This window comes from Chrysemys picta, chromosome 12, assembly GCF_011386835.1.
Source record: "Chrysemys picta bellii isolate R12L10 chromosome 12, ASM1138683v2, whole genome shotgun sequence".
Taxonomy (NCBI): Eukaryota; Metazoa; Chordata; order Testudines; family Emydidae; genus Chrysemys; species Chrysemys picta.
This window is the reverse complement of record NC_088802.1, coordinates 28,330,990-28,346,757: the sequence shown is the minus strand read 5'-3', so window position 1 is coordinate 28,346,757 and position 15,768 is coordinate 28,330,990. Positions and strand designations below refer to the sequence as shown.

Genomic DNA, 15,768 nt, shown 5'->3' with positions numbered 1-15,768 from the left:
AGGCTCTCCGGGCGCTGAAGGAGGCTCTGGTCAGTGGCCCAGTTCTGGCAAACCCAGACTTTGACAAGCCTTTTATGGTGTACCTCAGACATGGGACGGAGGGTGGTGTTAATGCAGGAGGATGAAAAAGGGGGAATGACACCCGATCGTGTACCTGAGCAAAAAGTTGCTACCCCGGGAGCAGAACTACACGGCCATCGAGAAGGAATGCCTGGCCATGGTGTGGACTCTTAAGAAACTAGAGCCATATCTCTTTGGGCGATACTTCACCGTGCATATCAACCACTCTCCCCTGACCTGGCTGCACCAGATGAAAGGAGCCAACGCCAAGCTCCTGAGGTGGAGCCTGCTCCTGCAGGATTATGACATGGACGTGGTCCATGTGAAGGGAAGTGCCAACCTGATAGTGGATGTGTTGTTCCAGAGAGGGGGCCCTGAACTTCCCCGGGTCACCGGGCAGAGTGCCCCGCTCAGTTCAGTCTCGAAGGGGGGAGAGATGTGACGGAGCAGGGAGCAGGGAAGATTTGACCTGGGAATGTTGCAGGGGAGTTACATTGGGGATGGGAAGGAAGCTACCTGAGCTGTAACCTGAGCCAGGAGGGGGGTTGGGAGAAGTGACACCTTCTGCCCAGGAGACTGAACAAAGGAGAGGAGGAGCAGAGGGGAGGGGGGAAGAGAGCTGCTGGAGGAGTTTTTTTGTTTTCAGTTTGGGCTGCGTGGTGCAACGCAGGGAACCCCAAGCTAGGGTCTAAGCTCCCTAAACCCCCCAGAAGGACTTGATTGAGGGGTTCTGGTTGTACCTACATGCTCTGCTTGGGACTGTGTTCCTGTCATCTAATAAACCTTCTGTTTTACTGGTGGCTGAGAGTCACTGTGAATCTCAGGAAGAGGGGTGCAGGGCCCTGACTCCCCCACACTCCGTGACACCCCGCCATACATGTGCCCCCACCCACAGGCCTCCACAACACAGGCTAGAACAGGAAGATGTTACTGAGGGCTTGGCTACAGTTGCAAGTTAGAGCACATTAAAGCAGCCCCAGGCACCCTAACTCACTGGCAAGGCACTTAGAGCACCTGGACTGTGCAGCTGGAGCTCTCCTGGTAATCCACCTCCACGAGAAGCATAACGCTTGCTGTGCCTCGTCTGAAACGCCCGAGCATCAGTGTGAACGAGGTGTTGCATTACTGCGCTTTGATGGACCTCTGGAAACGTCCCATAATCCCCTTAAGACAAGTGGCCACTCTTGTCATTATTTTGGAATTGGCTGTAGGAATGCAAATATGCCCTTTCAAAGCTCCGGTTCTGACAGCCGGCTGCTTATCTGCTCCGGGACAAAGCAAGCCATTAGTGTGGAATGCTGCTGTTGTGAGTGTGTGAGTAGGGTGACCAGACAGCAAGTGTGAAAAATTGGGACAGTGGGTGGGCGGTAATAGGATCCTATATAAGAAAAAGACCCAAAAATCGGGACTGTCCCTATAAAATCGGGACATCTGGTCACCCTATGTGTGTGTGTGTGTGGGGGGGAAAGGGGGTCTGCTGCTATCGGAACTTACAAGACAGCATGCTGACATGCTCTCAACTCCCCAAAAACCCACTCTCTCTCCCCCCACATAAACACAACACACTCCCTGTCACACTCCACCTCCTGCCCCCATTTGAAAAGCACGTTGCAGCCACTTGCATGCTGGGCTAGCCACCACAATGCACTGCTCTCTGTGGCATTGCAAGAGCTGCTAATATGTGACCATGCCAGTGGGCTTGAATCTGACAGTGTGAACACACTGCAGCACTTTCCCTACTGCGCTCTCTGAGGGCTGGTTTAATTCACAGCACTCTACGGCCTTGGCTACACTTGCGAGTTGCAGCGCTGTAAAGCCGCCCCCAACACTGTAACTCACTCCCCGTCCACACAGGCAAGGGACTTGCAGCGCTGTATCTCCGTGGTCGCAGCGCTGCATGTACTCCACCTCCCCGAGAGGAATAGTGAGTATTGCGCTGCCGCTGCAGCGCTGCGGCGCCAGTGTGGCCGCCAAATGTGTTGTGAATGGCCTCCAGAATTATTTGGCAGTATCCCACAATGCCTGTTCTAGCCACTCTGGTCATCAGTTCAAACTCTACTGCCCTGGCCTCAGGTAACCAAGCATGTGACCCACCCTTTACATTCCCCAGGAATTTTAAAAATCCCCTTCCTGTTTGCTCAGCCCAGCGTGGCGCGGAGTGCTATCAGTGAATCTTTCCAGGTGACCATGCCTCCACGCGCCAAGCGAACCCCAGCATGGAGCAATGGCGAGTTGCTGGACCTCATCAGTGTTTGGGGGGAGGAAGCTGTACAGTCCCAGCTGCGCTCCAGCCATAGAAATTTCAATACCTTCGGGAAGGTATCAAAGGACATGATGGAAAGGGGCCATGACCGAGACACCCTGCAGTGCAGGATTAAAGTGAAGGAGCTGCAGAGTGCCTATTGCAAAGTCTGCGACGCAAACGGCCGCTCGGGTGCTCCCCCCGCGACCTGCTGATTCTACAAAAAGCTGGATGCGATACTTGGGGTTAACCCCACCTCCACTCGACACTTCAGAGCCGGGGGGGGGGGAGGAGGAAGAGAAGGAGGAGGAGGAGGAGGAGGAAAACAGGAGTGATGGTGGTGGGCCGGATGGAAACACCCCGGAATCCCTGGAGCCATGCAGCCAGGAGCTCTTCTTGAGCCAGGAGGAAGGTAGCCAGTCGCAGCGGCCAGTACTTGGTGGAGGACAAACAGAAGAGCAGGTTTCCGGTAAGCGGTTTCTTTTTTCAGGAAGGAATTTTTTCGGTGCGGGCTCTTTGGGAAAGGAGGGTTAGGCATGCATGCCTAGATGCAGAATAGTGCATTGATGTGGTTTATCACGTTGCAGTAATCGGCCTCGGTAATCTCCTCGAATGTCTCATGCAGAACGTGTGCAATGCGCTTGCGCAGGTTTAGCGGGAGAGCCACTGTGGGCCTTGTCCCAGCCAGGCTAACGTGTCCATGCCATGAGGGGCGGGGGGACCATTGCTGCACACAGGCAAGCTGCATATGGGCCAGGGCGAAAGCCGCATTGCAGTAGAAGACCCTCCTTTGCTTCCCAGGTCACCCTCAGCAGCAAGATATCATCCAGGACGAACTCCTGTGGAAAATGTTGGGACAGTGTTCAGTGTAGGTGCCCCCTGAAGCTGTTGGCTCTCCCCAAGGCACAGAAACCCAGAGGACAGTGCAGCCCTGAAACAATCAGTCCCCCTTACTCACCATTTTGAGGCTCCCGTGGGATATGTGTGCTCTGTTTCAGACGGGAAAATTATGCTATTGTGTAGACCCTGTGTGTTTTCTACTCCTTAAGTGCGGGGGGAATCATTACTCTGTCTGGTATAAACAATGCTGCCTCTGTTAAATGTTGCATTTTGCCTATACAGCTGCATCAACCTTGAGACCTCAGCCATCCCTCTTATCGCCTGCTCAGAGACTGCAAAGACTCAGGAAGAGACCGCGAAAAAGCAAAGAAGACATGCTGCAAGAAGTGATGCGGCAATCTATTAAAGAGAACGAGAAAGCACAGAACTGGAGGGAGAGAGAAAGCAGGATGCGCCAGGAAAACGCAGCGCACCTGCGGCAAAACACGGAACACCGGCAGCAAAGGACGGATCGGCTCATAAGCATCCTGGAGCGCCAAGCAGACGCTATCCAGGAGCTCGTAGCCATGCAGAAAGAGGAGCAGTACCGCAAACGCCACCCCCCCTACAGCCCTTGTCCCAAAACTCTTTCCATTGTGCCCCACTGTCACCTCCAACCCACTTTCCCCAACTTCTGTGTTCTTCATGCCACCCGCTGCCTCCAACACCAGTATCTTCACCACCCAACCCTGAAAACCACGACCCTTACCCTCTGCACTCAATCCCCATCACCATGCAGTAGAGCTATCCTGAAGTGCAGCACTCACTGCACAGCACACCAGACAGGACATACGCAAATCTGTGATTGTACCGTTCCCCACTCCACCCCCTTGTTTCTTTCCAATAAATGGATTTTTTGGCTTTGAAAACATTCTTTATTATTGCATAAAGTAAAAGACTCCTTAGCACAGGAAATAAACAGGCACTGAAAGTCTGCTTAGCAAACACTGATTCCTAAAGATTGGAATTACTGCACTTCACTCCCGTGCAGGGCACTAGATATCACTGCTGGTTTTCAGCCTCGAATTGCTCCCTCAAGGCATCCCTAATCCTTGCAGCCCCATGCTGGGCCCCTGTAATAGCCCTGCTCTCTGGCTGTGCAAATTCAGCCTCCAGGTTTTGAACCTCAGAGGTCCATGTCTGAGTGAAGCTTTCACCCTTCCCTTCACAAATATTATGGAGCGCACAGCACGCGGATATAACCGCGGGGATGCTGTTTTCGGCCAAGTCCAGCTTCCCATACAGAGATCGCCAGCGGGCCTTTAAATGGCCAAAGGCACACTCCACAGTCATTCGGCACCGGCTCAGCCTGTAGTTGAACCATTCCTTGCTGCTGTCAAGGCTCCCTGTGTAGGGTTTCATGAGTCACGGCATTAACGGATAAGCGGGATCTCCAAGGATCACAATGGGCATTTCAACTTCCCCTACTGAGATCTTCTGCTCTAGGAAAAAAGTCCCGGCCTGCATCTTCCTGAATAGCCAAGTGTTCCGAAAGATGCGTGCGTCATGCACCTTTCCGGGCCAGCCTGTGTTAATGTCAATGAAACGCCCACGATGATCCACAAGCGCCTGGAGAACCATAGAGAAATACTCCTTCCGATTAACGTACTCGGATCCTAGGTGGGGTGGTGCCAGAATAGGAATGTGCGTCCCATCTATCGCCCCTCCACAGTTAGGGAACCCCATTTGTGCAAAGCCATCCACTATTTCCTGCACGTTACCCAGAGTCTCGGTTCTTCTGAGTAGGATGCGATTAATGGCCTTGCAAACGTGCATCAACACGATTCCAATGGTCGACTTTCCCACTCCAAACTGGTTTGCGACCGACTGGTAGCTGTCTGGAGTTGCCAGCTTCCAGATTGCAATAGCCACCCGCTTCTCCACTGGCAGGGCAGCTCTCAATCTCGTGTCCTTGCGCCACAGGGTCGGGGCAAGCTCCTCACACAGTCCCATGAAAGTGGCTTTTCTCAACCGAAAGTTCTGCAGCCACTGCTCGTCATCCCAGACTTCCATGACGATGTGATCCCACCACTCGGTGCTTGTTTCCCGAGCCCAAAAGTGGCGTTCCATGGTGCTGAGCATGTCCATGAATGCCAAAAGCAATTTCATGTCATATGCGTTATGCGGCTCGATAGCCTTGTCGGACTCCTCACCCTCACTCTCACTGTCACTTTGGATCTTAAGGAATAGTTCGACAGCCAAACATGACGTGCTGGCAAGACTCGTCAGCATACGCCTCAGCAGTTCGGGCTCCATTTCCCACAGACAGATTGTGCTGCACAGAAACCGTTGAAAGATTGCGCCAAAGGTGGACGGAAACAAAGGGATTTCTGGGATGCGAAGCGATGCATCACGAAGCGTTGGGACAGGACCCAGAATGCCCTGCACATACGCCCCCTTCCCACAACCCACGGTGCCAGAATGGGAAGAGGTGCTCTGTGGGATAGCTGCCCATAATGCACCGCTCCCAATAGCGCTGCAATTGCCGCAAATGTGGCCACGACAGTAGGCTGGGCAGCTGTCAGTGTGGACAGACTGCAGCGCTTTCCCTACTCAGCTGCACGAAGTCAGGTTTAACTCACAGCGCTGTACATCTGCAAGTGTAGCCAAGGCCTACATCTGCAAGTGTAGCCATGCCCTTAGGCTAAGGCCAGGTCTGGACTATAAAGTTAGGTTGACCCAGCTACTTCACCCACAGGTGTGAAAAATCCACACCCCCAAGCAATGCAGTTAGGCTCACTTAAGGCCTTGGCTACACTGGCGCTGTACAGCGCTGCAACTTGCTGAGCTCAGGGTGTGAAAATGCCCCCCCCCGAGCGCAGTGAGTACAGCGCTGTAAAGCGCCAGTGTAATCAGAGCCTGCAGCGCTGCACGCTCGCTCACAGCGCTGCAAGCTATTCCCCTCGGAGAGGTGGAGTACTTACAGCGCTGCAAGAGAGCTCTCGCAGCGCTGGCGGCGTGACTACACTCACGCTTCACAGCGCTGCCACGGCAGTGCTGGGAAGTCCTGAGTGTAGCCAAGGCCTTAGTCCCCAAGCAGACAGCACTAGGTTGACAGTAGAATTCTTCCACTGACCTAGCTGTCACCTCTCAAGGAGGTGGATTTACTATAGCGAAGGGAGAACCCCTCCCATCATTGTATTAAGTGTCTACACTGAAGCACTACAGTAGCACAGTCTACATGGGGACTTAGGCTGGCTTAACTATGACACTCAGGCCTTGGCTACACTTGCAGCTGTACAGCGCTGTGAGGTAAACCTGTCTTCGTACAGCTGAGTAGGGAAAAGCGCTGCAGTCTGTCCACACTGACAGCTGACAGCGCAGTGGCGTGGCCACACTTGCAACATTTGCAGCTGTGTTGGGAGCAGTGCATTATGGGCAGCTATCCCAGCATTCATGTGGCTGCAACGTGCTTTTCAAAACGGGGAGGCGGGGTGGATTGTGACAGGGAGTGTGGGGGGGAGAGAGAGTGCTTTTTGGAGCATGTCAGCTCTCTATTTTGCAAGTTCTGAACTCCCGGCCCCCTGCTCATTCATTTACTCACTCAAAGCAAGCTGCAAACTGTTTGCTTTTCTCTGTGGTACAAGCTTTGAAACCGGCACTTCCGCATTCCTGCAGCCGGTCACAACAATGGAGAGGATTGGCCACTTGACAAGGCGATCAGTACAGCGCTGCAAGCGTTTACACTCACACCCGTGAGTCGTAACCACTCCACTGCAGCTGTTATTCCTCTCGGGGAGGTGGAGTACCTGCAGCGGTGTACCCAGGGAGATACAGCGCTGTAAGTGTCCTGCCAGTGTAGCCGGTCAGTGAGTTACAGCGCTGGGGGAAGGCTTTACAGCGCTGTAACTCGCAAGTGTAGCCAAGGCCTCAGAAGTGTGGATTTTTCACATCCCCGAGAAGTGTAGCTGGGTTGATCTAATTTTCTAACATGGACCAGCCCTTAGGCCATGTCTATACGTACAGCGTTGCAGCTGTACCAATACTTGGGTTCTGGGGATTAGAGAGGCTGATTCCCCCTGAAATCCAGGAAACCCGTGACGAACCCTGCACAGAAGCTTCAGAGACTCCACAGCTTCTAATACCCTAGGAGACAGGAATCCCTTACCCAGTGAGGTCACAGTCTCATAATTCTCCTGCATGTCATCCCTGTAGAGGGCTCTCTGACACAGGTCCAGCAGAGCCCACCGTTCCTCTTACACAGCCTCTTCCTCAAGCATCAGGAGCTCTGCTGCAAGCACTTCATCCCATACCCCACAGGGATGGAAAAAGGATCTGGACCGTTATTCTGCAGCCTGTCAAGGTGAGAAGGGAACTGGGGCTTTGGTCCATTTCACACTCTGATTCCCCCCCGGGTTCCTTCCCTGCACACAGATGCTCTAGACTCTGCCGTGCTGGGGAAATGATTCAATCAAGATTTTCGTAAGGAGCAACCTAAAGTTAGGTCCCAAACCCACATTCAGGTCTCTCAATAAGCGGCTGGAGTTCCAAAAATGCTGAGTCTGCAGCACTGGGGTTCGGTTGTGAGTGTTCAGCACTGCTGATCATCAGGCCATTTATTCAGCAGCCTGATGGGGGATTTAGAAAATTAACATTAGGCTCCTATATTTAAAAATCCTGGTTATAGTCACTAAATTACAGCACAGACCCAGCCCCTCACACAAGGCTTAATCCACTGAAACAACAGATTCAATCAAGTCAATGGGACCACGCAGACGGCAAAGAAAAGCACACATAAGGCTACACTGCAGACCTTACAGTGGCACAGCTGTACCGCTATAGCGATGCCGCTTTAAGGTCTCCCACCAGCATAATTAAACCACCTCTAATGAGCTGCGGTAGCTATGATGGTGGGAGAGCTTCTTCCGCTGACATAGCACTATCCACACCGGTGCTTTTGTCGGTGAAACTTGTGTCAGTCCTGGGGGGGCATCCCACACATCTGATCAACAAAAGTTCTACCAACAAAAATGCTAGTGTAGAGGCTAAGGGGCTTGTCTATGTAACCCACACACCTCCTGGGTGTGGGGTTCTGTCCCATCTTTTGGCACCGAGACCACTTAGAGAGATTAATGAGTCTGCTCTACAGCCCTCGCTAACAGTTATATGGCTTTTAGCTCATGTAGTAGAGCAGAGGTAGGCAAACTACGGCCCACGGGCCACATCCAGCCCGCGGGATCCTCCTGCAGAGCCCCGGAGCTCCTGGCCTGGGAGGCTAGCCCCTGGCCCCTCCCCTGCTGTTCCGCCTCCCCCGCAGCCACAGCTCACTGCACTGGCAGCGCAACACTCTGGGCGGCAGCGCAGCTGCAGAGCTGCAGCCTGACCCGGCGCGGTGGCGTGGCTGACTCCAGCCGGGCGGCACGGCTGCCTATCCTGGTGCTCTGGGCGGCGTGGCTGTAGCACTGCCAAACCACCAGTGCTCCAGGCAGCGTGGTACAGGGGCAGGGAGGGTTGGATAGAGGGCAGGGGAGTTTGGGGTGGTGGTCAGGGGGCAGGGGTGTGGATAGGGGGCAGGAAGGTCAGAGGGCGGGGAACAGGGGGGTTGAATGGGGGCAGGGGCAGTCAGGGGACAGGGAGGGTTGGATGGGGCAGGAGTCCCGGGAGGGCCATCAGGGGGCAAGAAGCAGGGGGGGTCGGATAGGGGGCAGAGCACAGCCTCCCCTAACCAGCCCTCCATACAATTTTGGAAACCTGATGTGGCCCTCAGGCCAAAAAGTTTAACCACCCCTGCAGTAGAGGCTCATGCATTTAGCTTCAGAGGTCCCAGGTTCAATCCTGCCCACTGACGACTGGGGTCTGTCGGTGTTACATCTACACTTCAAATGCTGCAGCTGCGCCCCTATAGCACTTCAGTGTAGATACTATCCATGCCAATGGGAGCGAGAGTCAGTCGACTTAGTGCTGTCTACACCAAGGGTTAGGCTGGGACAGCTACATTTCACAGGGGTGGAGATTTTTCACACACAAGAGACATAGCTATACAGATGTAAAATCCTATGTAGACCAGGCCTTTGCGGGCTCAGATAAAAAGGCTGATCTACTCCAGGAACTTACATCGGCACAGCTATGGCCCTCTAGGGTTTGAAAAATCCACACCCCAACAAATGATGTACTTAAACGGACCTAACCCCCAGTGCAGGCAGCACTAGGTCGAAGGAAGAATTCTTGTTGACCTACCTATTGCATCTCGTGGAGGGGTAGCACCTACACCAACAAAAGAACCACTCCCATCAGCATACGTCATGTCTACACTGAAGTACTACAGGTTTCAGAGTGATAGCCGTGTTAGTCTGTATCAGCAAAAACAACAAGGAGTCCTTGTGGCACCTTAGAGACTAACAAAGGTATTTGGGCATAAGCTTTCGTGGGCTAAAACCCACTTCATCAGCTGCATAGAATGGAACATACAGTAGGGATATGAAAAGATGGGAGTTGCCTTACCAAGTGGGGGGTCAGTGCTAACGAGCCAATTCAATTAAGGCGGAAGTGGGCTAATCTCAACAGTTGACAAGAAGGAGTGGAAATCACTTTTGTAGTGCTAATGAGGCCAATGTAAACAAGGTGGCCCACTTCAAATTTGGGCCAGATGAAGTGGGTTTTAGCTCACGAAAGCTTATGCCCAAATAAATTTGTTAGTCTCTAAGGTGCCATAAGGACTCCTCGCTGTTTTTACTGAAGCGCTACAGTGGTGCGCTCTAGTGCTTTAATTGCAGACATACCCTAAAGCCTGGTCTACACTTTGAAATTAGCTCCGTATAACTACATCACTCAGGGATGTGAATAGCCACGCCCCTGAGCAATACAATCATACTGACCTAACCCCCCCATGAGGACAGCACTAGGTTGAGAGGAGAATTCTTCTGTTGACATAGCTACCACTTCTCAGGGAGGTGGAGTACCTACGCCCATTGGCCTAAGTAATGTCTTCACTGGAGTGGTTCAACTGTGCAGTGTGTTAAGTGTAGTTAAGTGCAGACTAACCCTAAGGGCTGGTCTACACTGGGGACGGGGATGGGGGGGAAGAAATCGATCCAAGATATGCAACTTCAGCTACGTGAATAGTGTAGCTGAAGTCGAAGTATCTTGGATCGAATTACCTGGGGTCCAGACGGCACGAGATCGATGGCCGCGGCTCCCCTGTCGACTGCGCTACCGCCGCTCGCTCTGGTGGAGTTCCAGAGTCGACGGTAAGCACTTTCGGGGATCGATATATCGCGTCTTAATGAGACACGATATATCGATCCCGGATAAATCGATTGCTACCCGCCGATACGGTGGGTAGTGAAGACGTACCCTTAGTGAGTAAACAACTCTTGTTAAATGGGGGGGAAATCCATGTGTATGCACAAAGGAGATTTATTCAAACCCTACCCCATATACATATACCTCAACACAATTTTTTTTCCAGTCTATAGAGAGGAGAGTGTCTGACCTAGTAATTCCCTATCATATGTAAAGTTAACAGCCAAAATATTTAACGTTAGAGCTATTGAAAAATCTGATAAAGCTTTTTAAAGTTATGAAAACAAAATTTCTCCCCCGTCCAGCCCCTTCTCAAAAACAGGCTACGTGGTGTTTACTGAAAAGTTTCTAAAACAAATTCACCCATTGACAGAAACTGTCAATCCTAAAGATGAACATAAAATGTGCCAGACTGGATCAGACTCAAGTTCCATCTAGTAATTCTGAGCATGTTATAAGCAAAGGAACTTCAAGCTGAAGTTGTGCAGCCAAAGAGCAGAATCCAAGGAACCACTCTGGAGGATCCCCCTGACACTGTTGCCAAGGCAGCACATTCCCCCAGCAGCACTGGACTGGCTTTTCCTCTCCCTGCCCCAGGAAAGTCAATCTGCCTAGGTGCTGCAGGAAATGGGTCTGGGCAGGGTTAAGAGCCAGGAATGCTTCCTCCCGACTTATTGCTTCTGCTGGCCCTTCCAGTCTCTCTCCATCTCCCTTGGGCTGGGAGTCTAGGTCCTAGCATTCTTTTTTTTTATATATGGAGATATACCGATCTCATAGAGCTGGAAGGGATGTTGAAAGGTCATCAATCCCAGTCCCCTATTTTCACAGGGGGACCAGGTTCTGTCCCTGACAGATTTTTGCCTCAGATCCCTAAATTGGCCCCTTGAGGCTTGAACTTACAACCCTGTGGGGCCCCCGGGGCCTGGGGCAAATTGCACCACTTCCTCTCCCCCCTCCCCCCCCCCCCCGGGCGGCCCTGAGACATTCTCTCGCCTAGACCTAGACCAGTTTCAACAGATTTAAAATTTTTATTAAGATGATTTAAAAAAAAAGTGAACAGAGTTTGAGCATAGAAGTTTATGGTTATCAGGGAATACTGTACAGAATTATCGATGGTGCAAAGTTTGGTTTAAAATCAGGTGGCATAAGGAATACATATCTGCAATATCCCCGATTCGGGGTAAAAGGTTGATGGGTCAAAGTACAGGCATTGAGATATGAGGGCATGAAGTTCATATAGTGGCTATGTACGGGTGTGGAGTATAATGAGTAGATATAATGATGAGGATGGATTGACCCTCATTTGGTGAGATTTAATGTTCAGGGAGTTTATGGTTCCAATAATTCTCTACAGATTTGTCACCAAGATCAAGGACTGCAGTGAAAAGACAGCAAGGCCTGTGTGCTGGACTTTGTGTAGAAGCTGATTCACAAATATTCACTGTAGTGTATTATATGGTGTCATCTTACATCCTTCCCAAGGACAAAAAATCTTCTGAAACAATGAAGGCTTGGGCTCATAACCAGTGGCTGCAGAACTTTTGGATGCGCAAGTCCACATTTCTGCATCTGTGTGCAAAACTCACCAAAATAAGAGCAGGTTTCAGAGTAGCAGCCGTGTTAGTCTGTATCCGCAAAAAGAACAGGAGTACTTGTGGCACCTTAGAGACTAACAGATTTATTAGAGCATAAGCTTTCGTGGACTACAGCCCACTTCTTCGGATGCTATATGCAAGTGGGCTGTAGTCCACGAAAGCTTATGCTCTAATAAATCTGTTAGTCTCTAAGGTGCCACAAGTACTCCTGTTCTTTTTGCAAAATAAGAGCTGCACTGACAATGGAAAAGAAAAAAAATTGCACTATGGGGATCTGCAACAACTGATTCTTATTGGTCAATCAGTGGTCTCTCTCCTAAACCAAGGTGGACTGGATTTCTTTAATGTAAGTAGTCACAACATATTGTTAAAGCTCATTTTATGCTCAATGCTGTGTTAAGATCTCTGCAGTCACAGATAATAACGGTCTTCTTGGGGAATCAGGGCAGAGTATCCAGTCTGCCAGACACACACACACACACACACACACCCCGCTTGAACAAAACCCCATCCCTCCCGTTTTGCAACATCCCCCAGAGGAAGCAGACCGTGAGTGTTTTCCACCACAACCCCATACCTCCCGTTTTGCAACCCCCCCCCCGAGGAAGCAGACCGTGAGTGTTTTCGACCACAAACCCCATCCCTCCCGTTTTGCAACCATCCCCCACAGGAAGCAGACCGTGATTGTTTTCCACCGCAACCCCATCCCTCCCGTTTTGCAACCATCCCCCCCCAGAGGAAGCAGACCGGGAGTGTTTTCGACCACAAACCCCATCCCTCCCGTTTTGCAACCATCCCTGGACCAGTGACAGGTGCATGAGCAGACAAGTCATTGGAACTAAGCAAGGAGAACCCAGTGGAAAAAATGAAAAACCCTACCTCCCCTTTCACGAATTCAATGAAAGGGGCCACTCTGGTCAGGAAGCAGATCGGGATTGTTTTTGACCACATACCCCATCCCTCCAGTGGAAAAAATGAAAGGGGCCACTGTGGTCTCAACTTGGGCTCAGGGCACGCTCTATAACCCACAAACCCTACCTCCCCTTTCACGAATGCAATGAAAGCGGCCACTCCGGTCAGGAAGCAGATCGGGATAGTTTTTGACCACATACCCCATCCTCTCCTGATTCGCAACCCCATGGACAGGCGGTAGCAAGTTAACAAACAGTTTACAAAACTGCTACGTTGCATGGCAGAAACCGCACCCAGTTGCAAAAGGGAGGGTTGCATTTTGTGCTGATACACCGTTGCAAAAGGGGAGGGGTTGCATTTTGTGCTGATACACCGGCCCCAGCCCTTTCCCCCGGGTCTGTCCCCTCACCTGCAGGCTCCGGCTCAGGGGCTGGTGTCGGCAGAGCCCGGGGCTGCCTCAGGGGCTGGTTTCAGCCCCCGGCGAAAGTCCCCCCAGCTGGGCACAGAGGGGCGCTAGGGAAGGGACTCACCCAGCTGAGGAGTAGCAACGGCTCAACCCCGGCTCACAATGTAGGCGCAGCAGCAGCGTTTAAGATCACGACCCAGGAAGTTAAAATTTCAGATCTCCTAAGCGAACAAAGAGTTAAAAGGCAGAGAAGAGCAGGAGCAGCAGCCGTCGCCGCCCCACACTAGCCAGTGCCCTCTAGTGATCACTGGGAACGTAGTCCCCGCCGTGGAGTTCCCAGGGGGCCAGAAACGGGACGTAGGAGGGTCCTGGCCAGATTCCTTCTCTCCTGCCCGAACAGACAGAAACCTCCAGCGCGAATGAATCAGACAGAGGCTCACCGAGCCCCCAGAGGAACCTGGCCCTGCTGCCAGCCGGGGCCGGGGCCCACCAGCCCTGCAGCTATTTATATTGTGGTCCCAGAGGGAACAATCCACACGCCTAAAGTTACCCCAGTGTCTCCTGGAGTCTCCTCATCCCCACCTGCTGTGTCATGGGGGGGAGGGGAGGAAAGACTGCTGGGTGTCCAGGCTGCCCCTAAGGAGAATAGGGGTGCCAGGTGGGGAACTGGCAGGGGGCGGGGAGTGCTCTTATAGCTGGGGATGGACCCACCAAGGCTATCATGGTGAGTGGCAGAGAAGTGACAGGGACAGGGCTGTGAGGGCTGGTAAGGAGGCGGAGACAGCCCTGGGAGCTGCGGGAGGGAACTGGTCCCAGAGCTGGGGTGTAATGGAGACAATGGCTTTGTTTTAATCACCCCAGCCGTGACGTACAAATCAACTGGCCAGATATCCATCTGGTGTAAATCCGCCCAGCTGTGCCGATTCCACCAGAGCAATGGCCTGTTCACACCAGTGAATTTAGTTACAAAGCAAAAAGAGTGCTGGTGAGACATTCAATGACTGGCAGGGGGCTCATAGCATCATGGAAGATTAGGGTTGGAAGAGACCTCAGGAGGTCATCTAGTCTGAACCCATGCTCAAAGCAGGACCAACCCCAACTAAATCATCCCAGCCAGGGCTTTGTCAAGCCGGGCCTTCAAAGCCTCTGTGGAATAATCACTTCCCTCGATCTGCTGGCAATGCTCCTACTAATGCAGCCCAATATACCATTAGCCTTCTTGGCAACAAGGGCACACTGCGGACTCATATTCAGCTTCTCATCCACTGTAATCCTCACGTCCTTTTCTGCAGAACTGCCGCTTAGCCACTCAGTCCCCAGCCTGTAGCAGTGCATGGGATTCTTCCTTCCTAAGTGCAGGACATTCAAACCCTTGTGGACAGGTTCAGAGAGAGCAGGACTTTCTGCGGGTGTAAGGATGTGGTTCTCTACCTGTAATGGGGTTTGACTCACCACCACGGCACCTCCTGCTGGCTTTCCTAGGAATTAGCTCAGGGTTGCCAGTGCGCCCTCCTCAGGTGGTGTCTCACCCATCATCACTCCTGTCTCTGCATTCAGGACATGCATTGCTCCCCAGACCGCTTCATCCTCTTCTGGACACAGCCCTCCAGCTGTGCCCATCTCAGTTCTTTCCCTGCTTCCAGGGGACTGATAGTCCACAGTCCTACCACATACCTCAAATGACAATCTGCAGTCCCCATTCTAACCACTCATCTCAATGACAGACTGCAGTCCATGCACTGGCCACTTCCCTCAGTGGCCAGTAACGGGGGGGGGGGGGGGGGGGGGGGGGGGGGGAGGGGAGGGGCAAGACTGCTACTCTAGGTCCTATCCCAGGGATCCTATAGTCGACAGCCACATACTACCCCTCCTCCAACTCCACCATGTCCTTCCCTGGGCCACTTCCCCATAGCCCCAGCACCTCTCCTCTGCCCTTGTATCAGGGCCTCAGCCTAGCAACCATCAGCCTGGAGCTTCCTCCTACTCTATGACCCTGCCAAGCAAGCACTTTTCTGTCCATGGTGCTCCAACCCTCTAAACAACCAGTCTTCCTCCCTCAAACTCCAGGAAGTGATTGCCTCTGTTCTGCTCAGCAGCCCCTTCTTATATGGGCCAGCCTGGCTCTGATTGGTTCCTCCAATAAACCTTCTCCTAATTGGCTGGCACTACAAGCCTTTTCCTTATTGGCTACCTCCCTCACAGCCTCCCCAGGGTTGCTTTAACCCCTTACATACCAGTAAGGGGCAGCTGCCCCACCACACTACTCCAACAATCTGGGCAGAAACCCATTGGCTCCCTGTTCTCCAAGGGTGCTAAAGGAGTTGGCGGATGTGATTGCAGAGCCATTGGCCATTATCTTTGAAAAATCCTGGCGATCGGGGGAGGTCCCAGATGACTGGAAAAAGGCTAATGTAGGGCCCATCTTTAAAAAA

General features: G+C 52.3%; 1 pseudogene; it reads right to left on the bottom strand.

Annotated features, from left to right (window-relative positions):
- The window catches only part of LOC103307003 (zinc finger protein 501-like), a 27,195-nt pseudogene extending 11,427 nt beyond the window's left edge, over positions 1 to 15,768 (bottom strand).